The sequence below is a fragment of the Pygocentrus nattereri genome, chromosome 12 (assembly GCF_015220715.1).
Source record: "Pygocentrus nattereri isolate fPygNat1 chromosome 12, fPygNat1.pri, whole genome shotgun sequence".
Taxonomy (NCBI): domain Eukaryota; kingdom Metazoa; phylum Chordata; class Actinopteri; order Characiformes; family Serrasalmidae; genus Pygocentrus; species Pygocentrus nattereri.
Window position 1 is genome coordinate 40,183,176 of NC_051222.1, and position 10,526 is coordinate 40,193,701.

Genomic DNA, 10,526 nt, shown 5'->3' on the forward strand with positions numbered 1-10,526 from the left:
TTAGATCCCAGTGTCAGTGCATGCTAATCAATGCACAATTGATCGTGACCTATGGGGTTCAGGCCTGTGTCACACAGAGGCCTCAGCTTATGCTTGTGCGTTCATATGGTTAGCTGTAACTTACAGTGATAACGATATCCGATGTTCTAACACTGTTGTTTAGGCTCCATGTGCCCGGACGTCATAAACGTCCTTGGGGGCTCTTGTCCACTCTGTTAATCCAATCCTCTCTCACTACTGTCTTGTCGCACGATCACGCGATGGTCATGCCATTTGTGTGTATATAAACTCTGCTATTCTAATCAATAAATGGGGAAAAACCTTCTGAGTACAGACCGAGTCTCTGTGGTCATTTGAGTTTCCCCCAGCCGGCTGGACTCTCAGGAGGATGGGGGGGCTTCTGGCTAAGTTCACAGCTTTGCTATTGAGGACGAACCTAAAACCATCATCAGACGGTTCTAACACTTTTCACAAGTTTCTCTTTAATCGTCTGATTTTTCTGAAGCATTTGTTTCTTTGCAGTTCACTTCACAGTGAGTCACTCATAAACATGCCATGAACACCAGATCATCTGAGTCTGCTGGTGGGACTCGGCGTCCAAACCGGTAAACTCGGCTCATTTTTACTTATGAGACTTTCAAAATGTACATTTTCAAAATAAAAAGTCTTTTTATTCTAAGACTTTTATTCTATACTTTATAAACGTTAATTAACATGTGTTTCCTAACAGTAGAGATTATCCATCCATCCATCATCTTCCGCTTCTCCGGGGTTCGGGTCACAGGGGCAGCATCCTAAGCAATGAGGCCCAGACCTCCCTTTCCCCAGCCACTTCCACTAGCTCTCCGGGAGGGATTCCCAGGTGCTCCCAGGCCAGCTGGACGATACAGTCACGCCAGCGTGTCCTGGGTCTTCCCCGGGGTCTCCTCCTGAGTGGACTTGCCTGTGACACCCCCCCGAGGGAGGCATCCAGAAGGCAACCGGACACCCTCCATCCCCTGACTGCGCCTAGAAATTCTATCCATAAAAATGATGAATAGAATCGGTGACAATGGGCAGCCCTGACGGAGTCCAACTCTCACTGGGAACGAGTCTGACTTACTGCCGGCCATGTGAACCAAACTCCTGCTTTGTTTGTACAGAGCCTGAATGGCTCGTAGCAAAGAGCTACGTACCCTGTACCCCCGAAGCACCTCCCAGAATAAGAATTATTATGTTCCACTTTAAATAAAGTCATTAATATTCATCACCTGGTCACTTTCCTTCATTACCAAACCCCAAAATCTGAGGAGCTCACTTGTCAAGCCAGATCTCTCCACTTTAATGAATTTCCTTCATTCATGTTTTTACTGAGCGTTCTAGATAACGTCAGTCAAACTGCTGTCAATGTACAAAATTAGCTTTGTTGAAAAATTGAGAAATTCCAGTGGTCACTTCACGTTTCAGAATTAAGACCATTTAATGGACACGAGTTTCTTTAAGGTCAGTATTTAACATCTTTACCGTAAATCAAGCAGGTAAAGATCTGAGCACTGACCACAAACAGCCGTTAATGTCTGCGGCAGTGCTGAGTCACCTGACCTGTATACGGCGCTCTGATTGGCTGAACAGATTTATGGGGTTCTGCTGAAGAACAGTGCTGGAGTTTGACAGGTTCTGCTATAAAACGTGAACTTGTGATGAACAATACCGGCTTTAGTGGCTCAGCGTGTTCAGGGTTCAGAGCGGAGTGGTAGAACATCCGGAGTTCTGAGCCTATGAAGAGGGGCTGAGATACACGTTATCTGCCTCTCACTGTGTGGAGCTGGTGGATTCGCGTGTCCATCTACATTCTGTGTGAAACTGACCAACGGACACTCACGAGATCACTAAGGACTGACCGTCACGCCGGAAACCCTTCATTCTTCATTCACTCCACATCGGAGACTCGTGTGAAACTCGTGTGTTTCCAGCTGCTGAAGCTGCTGCAGCGGGTTTGGAAAGTAATGATGAAGATAACGGAGCGTTTAGATATGAAACAGATGAGGATCAGGTTCTATGAAGAGCGCTTAGAGGAGAGATTAAGGACATTGAGAGACGACCTCAGAGCACAGAGGGTTACTGGGTTATGGCATCATATAAACACAGGTATTCCACGTTTCTGCGCCTGATTACAAATCAGCTGCTCTCATTTACCTGCTAATAATTCAGCGAAGGTAAAGAAGCAGAAGTTCTGGTGAAGTGTGAGATTTCGCAATCCTCTCAGTCGGTTCTTATAGAGTGAGAACGACAGTGACATCACGCTCTCTCTCGCTGTTTCTCTCTCTCTCTCTCTGTCTCTCTCTCTGTTTCTGTCTGTCTCTCTCTCTCTCTCTCTCTCTCTGTCTGTCTCTCTCTCTCTCTCTCTCTCTCTCTGTCCGTCTCTCTGTCTCTCTCTCTCTCTCCCTCTGTCTCTCTCTCTCTCTCTCTCTCTCTGTCTCTCTGTCTCTCTCTGTCTCTCCCTCTGTCTCTCTCTCTGTCTCTCTCTCTGTCTTTCTCTCCCTCTGTCTCTCTCTCTCTCTCTCTCTCTGTCTGTCTCTCTGTCTCTCTCTCTCCCTATGTCTCTCTCTCTGTTTCTCTCTCTCTCTCTCTCTCTCTCTCTGAGCGAGCTGTTCTTCTGGGAATGATCTAGTGCTCCATCTGTTTGGCCTCCAGACTTCACACATGGAGCTACACAGCTAAGCAGCGAATGCAGGAGTTCACTCCTGAGGGGCAGAAAAAGGTCAGAGGTCACAGAGGGCCCCGGTGGTCTCCCATGCAGCCGCACTCAACACAATGTCGGAGAACAAAGGAGAACCCAAACCACACGCAGTGAGTTCTGCAGGAGCTGCTGAGGGGGAACCGAGCGGTGGGTTAACGGGAAATGGATTGCCTTTAAAACACCTCCAGCCGCTAGCATGCTAACACCATGCTGAATGCTAACGTGGGTTATTTCACCTTTCATCTGCATATTTACACAATATATACAAAATAAACACACACTACACAATATATACACACTACACACACACTACACTATATATACACAATACACACACTACACTACACAATATATACACAATAAACACACACTACACAATATATACACACTACACACACACACAACACAATATATACACAATAAACACACACTACACAACACAATATATACACACTATACACACACACAGTACACAATATATACACAATACACAATATATACACTCTACACTACACAATATATACACACTATACAATATATACACACTATACACACACTACACTATATATGCACAATACACACACTACACTACACAATATATACACAATAAACACACACTACACAATATATACACACTACACAATATATACACAATACACAATATATACACTCTACACTACACAATATATACACACTATACAATATATATACACTATACACACACTACACTATATATACAAAATACACACACTACACAATATATACACAATAAACACACACTACACTACACAATATATACACACTACACACACACACTATACAATATATACACACTATACACACACTACACTATATATACACAATACACACGCTACACTACACAATATATACACAATACACACTATACACACACTACACTACACAACATATACACACTATACACACTATACACACACTACACTACACAATATATACACAATATACACTACACTACACAATATATACACACTATACACACACTACACTGCACAATATATACACACTATACAATATATACACACTATACACACACTACACTACACAATATATACACACTACACAATATATACACACTATACACACACTACACTACACAATATATACACACTACACAATATATACACACTACACTACACAATATATACACACTATACACACACACTACACAATATATACACAATACACACTATACACACACTACACAAAATATACACACTATACACACACTACACAATATATACAGAATACACACTATACACACACTATATATACACAATACACAGTACACTACACTACACAATATATACACAATACACACTATACACACACCACACTACACTACACAATATATACACAATACACACTATACACACACTACACTACACAATATATACACAATATACACTACACTACACAATATATACACACTATACACACACTACACTGCACAATATATACACACTACACAATATATACACACTACACACACTACACTACACAATATATACACACTACACAATATATACACACTACACTACACAATATATACACTATACACACACACTACACAATATATACACAATACACACTATTCACACACTACACAAAATATACACACTATACACACACTACACTACACAATATATACACACTATGCACACACACTACACAATATACACTACACTACACAATATATACACACTATACGCACACTACACAATATATACACACTATACACACACTACACAATATATACACAATATACACACACTACACAATATATACAGAATACACACTATACACACACTATATATACACAATACACAGTACACTACACTACACAATATATACAGAATACACACTATACACACACTACACTACACAATATATACTCAATATACACTACACTACACAATATATACACAATACACACTATACACACACCACACTACACTACACAATATATACACAATACACACTATACACACACCACACTACACTACACAATATATACACAATACACACTATACACACACTACACTACACAATATATACACAATATACACTACACTACACAATATATACACAATACACACTATAAACACACCACACTACACAATATATACACAATATACACAACACTACACAATATATACACAATACACACTATCCACACACTGCACTACACAATATATCAACAATACACACTATATACACACTACACTACACAATATATACACAATATACACTACACTACACAATATATACACAATACACACTATACACACACTACACTACATAATATATACACAATATACACTACACTACACAATACATACACAATACACACACTACACTACACAATATATACACAATATACACTGTACACAGTACACTACACAATATATACACAATAGACACTATACACACTATACTACACAATATATATATATACACACTATACAAACTACACTACACAATATATACACAATATACACTATACACACACTACACAATATATACACAATATTCACTATACACACTACACTACCCAATATATACACAATATGCACTATACACACTACACTACAGAATATGTACACAATATTCACTATACACACACTACTACGCACAATATATACACAATATTCACTATACACACACTACTACGCACAATATATACACAATATTCACTATACACACACTACTATGCACAATATATACACAATATTCACTATACACACACTACTACACACAATATATACACAATATGCACTATACCCACACTATTATACACAATATATACACAATATTCACTATTGACGCACTACTATACACAATATATACAAAATATTCACTATACATACACTACTATACACAATATGTACACAATATTCACTACACACACTATTATACACGATATATACACAATATTCAATATACACACACTACTATACACAATATATACACAATATGCACCATACACACACTACTATACACTATACACAAACTATTATATGCAGTATATATGCAATATACATTATACACGCAATATTGTACACAATATATACACAATTTTCACTATACACACACTATGATACACAATATATACAAAATTTTCACTATACACACACTATTATACACAATATATACACAATATTCACTATACACACTATTATACACAATATATACACAATATGCACCATACACACACTACTATACACTATACACAAACTATTATATGCAGTATAAATGCAATATACATTATACACACAATATTTTACACAATATATACACAATTTTCACTATACACACACTATTATACACAATATATACACAACATTCACTGTACACACACTATTATACACAATATATACATAATAACCTCTATATGCACTGTTATAATCCACACATGTGCCCATACACTATCATACGCAGTGTGTACAGCTGGGCTGGTGTTGTACTGTGTAAAGCAGTGCTACATGCTAGGCTCTGTTTCACGATGCAAAGCCCTTTGGGAAAGAGTCAGAGCCTCAGTATCCCAGCAGCCCTGGGGCTTTATACATGCACACTGACCCTTGAAAACCCCTGAGACTTTTACTCTGGAGGGTCCAGAGGGAGGTGGGGGAGGTGTCCACCATGTCCTCCAGACAAAAGCCCCTCTGACCCTGCGAGACCAGCTCTTTGTTGGACTTGAGCGTGATGTGGAGAACACATGTGAAGTTCATGTGAGGCCCGATTAACATTCAGTGTAGCTCAGATTTCACTGACCACAGTTAGAGATCAGAACCAGCTAGTGCTAATTATACACTCTTAAAGACGCTTCCTCAGGGGTTCTTTAGTAAAGCCAGTGGCTCTGTTTAGAACCACAAATTCCATATAGAACCATTGGCACAATTAAATTATTCTTTGCATTATGAAATGGTTCCTCAGATTGATGGAGAATGTGTTGTATATGACTCTACATAGCACCAAAAATGGTTCTTCTATTGTAACACGCTTGAAATTATAACATCACCAGAACATCATTTGGTGCTACATAGAACCCTATTCAAAAGCATTCTACATAAAAAACATTTATCCAGTTAATCTGAAGAACCATTTCACCATGCAGAGAACCATTTAAGCATACAAAAGGTTTTATAAAGAATTCATGGTTCTAAACAGAGCCATTGCCTTTACTAAAGAACCCTTGAAGAACCACCTTTTAAGAGTGTATAATTAGCATTAGCTGGGTTAGATCACTAAGAGTGATCACTGACGTATCTGAGCATTTTTGTAAATGGTTCTATATAGCAGCAAAAACATTTTTGAAAAAGGTTCTAGATAGCAGCAAAAAAGGGTTCTGTTATTGTTTCAAAGTCAAGCTTGCTACAATAGACAAACCCTTTTTGGTTTTATTTAGAACTGAATACAACTTATTCTCCATTAATCTGAAGAGCATTTTCACCAGGCAGAGAACCATTTAAGTCTTATAGAGCTCATGGTTCTAAATAGAACCATTCCCTGTTCTAAAGAACCCTTGAAGAACTAAGCATATACACACACCAAGCACTTTATTAGGAAAACTATACTAATACAGGGACCTCCCTTTGCTTTTCAAAACAAAAAGTTCTTCATGACATGGTTTCCACAAGATGATGGACACGTTCCTTTTAGAACCAGCAGCCGAATTATAGAAACTCCCTCTACTTTAGTCCTGAGTTCTGATCAGACAGTCAAGAAAAGACTTCACACTAATTCATTTTACGGAATCAAATCTGATCTTACATCAGGAATCTTATCTGATCTTACAGCATCTGATCTTCAGTAAGAGAATCTTAACATCCACGATCAGAGTCAATGATCAGCTGTCATGATTACCAAGCAACTGACCATAAACACACACAGCTGAAAGGTAAACACTTCATCAGAATGATGTTAAAATGTGAGTTAAGCTGCTGTTACTGACGTAAAGCTGGTCAAACCGTAGTGAAGTACTGTGTCTTCTGCTGTTGTAGCCCATCCACCTCAAGGCTGGATGTGCTGTTCATTCTGAGATGCTTTCCTGCTCCAGCTCGAGCCAGTCTGGCCATTCACTTCTATCCGGTCATGAAAAGGGCTTTAATGATACTCATCAGTGAATACATTAATATGCAGTGTTATTATACACCGTGTGAATGTGTATAATAATGCGGGCAGTCATGGGCTGGAGGTCAGGGAACCAGCCCTGTTACTGGAAGGTCATCACTTCGATCCCCTCAGCTGACAGTCCATGACTGAAGTGCTCTTGAGCAAGGCACCTAATTGCTCTCCAGGCGCCGTGGACAGGGCTTCCCACTGCCCTGGGCAAGTGTGCTCACTGCCCCCTAGTGTGTGTGTTCACTAGTGTGCATGCATGTGTGTGTTTCACTGCATGGATGGGTTATATGCACTAATTCCACAGTGTGCAGCACACAGTTGGTAAAGTGGTTCTAAATTCTAAATCCTAATGCAGAGTTAACAGCTGTAATGAAAGGTAAGGAGTGCTAGTGTAGAGTTAATAGTGTTACTGTAGAGTTAATAGTGTTAGTGCAGAGTTAATAGTGAGAGTGTTGAGTTAATACTATGAGTGTAGAGTTAATACTGCTAGTGTAGAGTTAATAGTGTTGGTGTAAGTTTAATAGTGTTACAGTAGAGTTTATACTGTTAGTGCAGCGTTAATAGTGAGAGTGTTGAGTTAATACTATGAGTGTAGAGTTAATACTGCTAGTGTTAGATAGTTAATAGTGTTGGTGTAGGGTTAATAGTGTTACTGTAGAGTTAATAATGTTAGTGCAGAGTTAAAAGTGTGAGTGCAGAGGTAATAGTGAGAGTGTTGAGTTAATAGTGTAAGTGTATAGTTAATAGTGTTGGTGTAAGTTTAATAGTGTTACAGTAGAGTTTATACTGTTAGTGCAGCGTTAATAGTGAGAGTGTTGAGTTAATACTATGAGTGTAGAGTTAATACTGCTAGTGTTAGATAGTTAATAGTGTTGGTGTAGGGTTAATAGTGTTACTGTAGAGTTAATAATGTTAGTGCAGAGTTAAAAGTGTGAGTGCAGAGGTAATAGTGAGAGTGTTGAGTTAATAGTGTAAGTGTATAGTTAATAGTGTTGGTGTAGGGTTAATATTGTTACTGTAGAGTTAATAGTGTTTGTCTAGGGTTAATAGTGTTAGTGCAGAATTAATAGTGTTAGTGAAGGTCTAATACTGTGAGTGTTGAGTTAATAATGTTAGTGTGTAGTAAATAGTGTTAGTGTTGGGTTAATGGTGTTAGTGTTGGGTTAATAGTGTTAGTGTGTAGTAAATAGCGTTAGTGTTGGGTTAATGGTGTTAGTGTTGGGTTAATAGTGTTAGTGTGTAGTAAATAGCGTTAGTGTTGGGTTAATGGTGTTAGTGTTGGGTTAATAGTGTTAGTGTGTAGTAAATAGTGTTAGTGTTGGGTTAATGGTGTTAGTGTTGGGTTAATAGTGTTAGTGTGTAGTAAATGGTGTTAGTGTTGGGTTAATGGTGTTAGTGTTGGGTTAATAGTGTTAGTGTGTAGTAAATAGCGTTAGTGTTGGGTTAATGGTGTTAGTGTTGGGTTAATAGTGTTAGTGTGTAGTAAATAATGTTAGTGTTGGGTTAATGGTGTTAGTGTTGGGTTAATAGTGGTAGTGTTGGGTTATTAGTGTTAGTTTATGTTTAATAATGTTAGTGTAGAGTTAATAGTGTTAGTGTTAGGGTTAGGGTTAGGTAGTGTCGGCAGTGTTAGTGTAGAGTTAACAGTGTTAGTACAGAGTACTAGTGTTAGTGTAGAATTAGAGTTAAGTGCAGAGGTAGTGTTGTTACTGTAGACTGTTAGAGTAGAGTGTTAGGGTAGGATTAATATTGTTAATGTAGTGTGTTAGTGTAGAGTTAATAGTGTTAGTGTTAGAGTTACATTTTTTAGTCTAGAGTTAATAATGGTAGAGTAAATAGTGTGAGTGTATTGTTAATAGTGTTACTGTAGGATTAATAGTTTTAGTGTAGGGCTAATCTTGTTAGTGTATAGTTAAGAGTGTTAGTGCAGGGTTAACAGTCTAGTGTATAGTTAAAAGTGTTAGTGTAGAGTTAATAATGTGAGTGTAGAGTTAATAGTGTTAGTACAGTTAATAATGAGAGCGTAGAGTTAATAATGTGAGTGTAGAGTGTAGATAGAGTTAATAGTGAGTGTAGTTAATAGTGTTAGTGTAGAGTTAATAATATGAGTGTAGAGTTAATGGTGTGAGTGAAGAGTTAATACTGTTAGTGTAGAGTTAAAAGTGTGAGTGTAGAGTTAATACTGTTAGTGTAGAGTTAATAATGTGAGTGTAGAGTTAATACTGCTAGTGTAGAGTTAATAATGTGAGTGTAGAGTTTATAGTGGTAGTATAAAGTTAATAGTGGTAGTGTAGAGTTAATATTGGTAGTGTAGAGTTTATAGTGGTAGTGTAGAGTTTACAGTGGTAGTGTAGAGTTTATAGTGGTAGTGTAGAGTTAATAGTGTTAGTGTAGAGTTTATAGTGGTAGTGTAGAGTTTATAGTGTTAGTGTACAGTTTACAGTGGTAGTGTAGAGTTAATAGCGGTAGTGTAGAGTTTATAGTGATAGTGTAGAGTTTGTAGTGGTAGTGTAGAGTTTGTAGTGGTAGTGTAGAGTTAATAGCGGTAGTGTAGAGTTTGTAGTGGTAGTGTAGAGTTTGTAGTGGTAGTGTAGAGTTTGTAGTGGTAGTGTAGAGTTAATACTGTTGGTGGTGGTGGATCAGTGGC